We start from the raw sequence: 3,502 nt of genomic DNA on the forward strand, positions 1-3,502 counted from the left end.
AACCTCCTGGTGGGGGCCAGGAGTGCCTGCATATATTATTTGGGATTTTTCTACAATGCATATTTGTCTCTTTTCCCCTATTTATTTATCTCTTCAATCATTTACATCATTATCAACTCCTGTATATTTATTTTATAACCTTGGTTATGATCCAATAGATACCATTTAGTTAGTTTCTTGAATTGCTCCAGCTCTGACCATCGGGAGCTCTTTCAGGTCAATTCGTCTGTCCCTTTGACATACCCTCGCCTCCCCCCCACCCCACACACACACACACAACAAACACACACACCCTCCGTTTCTCTTTCTGAAGAACTCTTCTTATTTTCTGGTACTACAGCGTGCTTCGGGCTCATTTGTACTTTCTCTTCCCCAACCCTGGAATCAGTTTTTCAGTTTTATTTATTTTCTCTATCATTTGTCTGCTTTCCATTTTAACGATTTTTGCCCTTCCTCTATTATTTCCTCTTTTCTGCTTATTTTGACTTTAATTTTAATTAATTTCTCTAATTTTTTTTTTTTTTTTTTTTTGGCTGCATGGTGCAGCATGTGAGATCTTAGTTCCCCAACCAGGGGTCGAACCCATACCCCTGCAGTGGAAGCACAGAGTCCCAGCCACTGGACTGCCAGGGAAGCCCCCAACCCACTGATAATTTCTTAAAGTGAAAGTTGATGTTATTGACTTGAAACTTTGAGACCTGTCTTTTATTGACAGATTTAGTACCATAGATTTTAGTACTATAAATCTTCCTCGGAGCCCTACTTTAACTGCATCCCACACATTTTGATATGTTTTGTGTTTTTTGTTTTGATTCAGTTCAATATACTTCTATATTTCCCTTTTGACTCATTTTTGGATGTCTGCAGGATTTGAAGGTACATGATTTAATCTCCAGATAATTGGGAATTTTCCATAGAGACATTATCCCTATGTCACTGATTTCTAGCTTAGTTCCATTATAGTGAGAACATATTTCACATGACTTGAATCCTTTCTAAACTTATTAAGGCTTTTTTTATGGCTCAATATATAGTCTATCTTGGTAAATGCTCCATGTGCTCTTACAAAGCATGTATGTTGTTGGGTGGCACACGCTAGTAAAGTAATGCTCAAAAGTCTCCAAGCCAGGTTTCAACAATACGTGAACCATGAACTTTCAGATGTTCAAGCTGGTTTTACAAAAGGCAGAGGAACCAGAGATCAAATTGCCAACATCGTTGGATCAGTGAAAAGGCAAGAGAGTGCCAGAAAAACATCTATTTCTGCTTTATTGACTATGCCAAAGCCTTTGACTGTGTGGATCACAATAAACTGTGGAAAATTCTGAAAGAGATGGGAATACCAGACCACCTGACCTGCCCCTTGAGAAATCTGTATGCAGGTCAGGAATCAACAGTTAGAACTGGACATGGAACAACAGACTGGTTCCAAATAGGAAAAGGAGTATGTCAAGGCTGTATATTGTCACCCTGCTTATTTAACTTATATGCAGAGTATATCAAGAGAAACACTGGGCTGGATGAAGCACAAGCTGGAATCAAGATTGCCGGGAGAAATATCAATAACTTCAGATATGCAGATGACACCACCCTTACGGCAGAAAGTGAAGAAGAACTAAAGAGCCTCTTGATGAAAGTGAAAGGAGAGTGAAAAAGCTGGCTTAAAGCTCATCATTCAGAAAAAAAGATAACGGCATCTGGTCTCATTACTTCATGGCAATTAGATGGAGAAACAGTGGAAACAGTGGCAGACTTTATTTGGGGGGCTCCAAAATCACTGCAGATGGTGACTGCAGCCATGAAATTAAAGATGCTTACTCCTTGGGAGAAAAGTTATGACCAACCTAGACAGCATATTAAAAAGCAGAGACGTTACTTTGCCAACAAAGGTCCTTCTGGTCAAGGCTATGGTTTTTCCAGGAGTCATGTATGGATATGAGAGTTGGACTATAAAGAAAGCTGAGCACCAAAGAATTGATGCTTTTGAAGTGTGGTGTTGGAGAAGACTCTTGAGAGTCCCTTGGACTGCAAGGGGGTCAAACCAGTCAATCCTAAGGAAATCAGTCCTGAATATCCATTGGAAGGACTGATGTTGAAGCTGAAACTCCAACACTTTGGTCACCTGATGCAAAGAGTTGACTCATTTGAAAAGACCCTGATGCTGGGAAAGATTGAAGACAGGAGGAGAAGGGGACAACAGAGGATGAGATGGTTGGATGGCATCAATGACTCAATGGAAATGAGTTTGAGTAAACTCCAGGAGTTGGTGATGGACAGGGAGGCCTGAGGTGCTGCAGTCCACAGGGTTGCAGAGTCAGACACGACTGAGCAACTGAACTGAACCGAAGCCAATTAACATGCTGCTCAAGGTTTTAGTTGCATTTCTGATTTTCTATTTAGGTATTCTATCAGTTATTGAGAGACAGTTGTTGAAATCTCTGACATAATTGTGTTTGTCTGTTTCTCCCTACAGTTCTTCTGACAACAATCTCTGATTTTCCTTAAGGTTCTGCCTGACCTACTCCTGGGTGAGGATGTGACCTAATTTAACCAATGAGCGTACCCCATGCCTTTACTCATACCAATTGCTTTCTGTTTGGACATATGATCCAATTCAGGAAAGAAGAGTCAGTCCCATGATACCTACCAAACAAACAGGAAAAAGAAACCTTCTCTCCAGGGATGTTGCTAGCAATAAAGATAATAAAGCCTGGAACTATTGGAGTCACCACCTGGAGCCTGAGAATAAAGCCAGTTCAGAAGAAAGCACCAAAGAGAGATGTCAAGAGAGCAGCTGGAGCTCCTCCCTGGATCCAGCCACAGCTGAATGCACTGGACACCTCAATAATGTTAGCCAATAAATTCCCCTTTCCTGCTGAACTAATTTGAATTGGGTTTCTGTCGCTTACAACTAGAAACATCCTGACCAATATTGAAGAAGAGAGATATACATTCCTGAGGCTCTTAAATACTTAGCAAGGATGCTAATGTCAGGTAAGGTGTCCCAGAAGTGCAATCCCATACCATTTGGTGAAACTCATTGCCAGTCTTTTTGGTGAGCAGGATAGGGGCTGTGCAGAAGGTCATTATGCCAGAGTCATTTTGTGTGCATGTGTGGGTGTTTACACTTGAGGGATATATTCAACAACTCTGTCTCAAGTGTTTTAACATCTCAGCATCTCACAGTTGTAAGAACAGTAATTAAACAGAATCTCATCTTCTACATAGCATAGAGGAAGAGAGAGAGTGATATGGCGAAAACGGCAGTGAAAACCAAGAGTCCAATAACCTGGTATCTAATCCTAATCTGATCACTAATTGACAGCATGGGTTGAGACAAATCCCCCTGCTCCTTTTGACCTCAATTTGTAAGTCTGTAAAGTGATAAGAATGACTATATCATCTTCAAGCACCTGTCCAATTCTGGAATGGACAGCCGGCTAGGATAGAGGTTCCTAATCTTTAATAGGATCTAAACCCCAGAAAAATACACACGTGCACA

This window comes from Bos javanicus, chromosome 5 (genome assembly GCF_032452875.1).
Source record: "Bos javanicus breed banteng chromosome 5, ARS-OSU_banteng_1.0, whole genome shotgun sequence".
Lineage (NCBI taxonomy): Eukaryota > Metazoa > Chordata > Mammalia > Artiodactyla > Bovidae > Bos > Bos javanicus.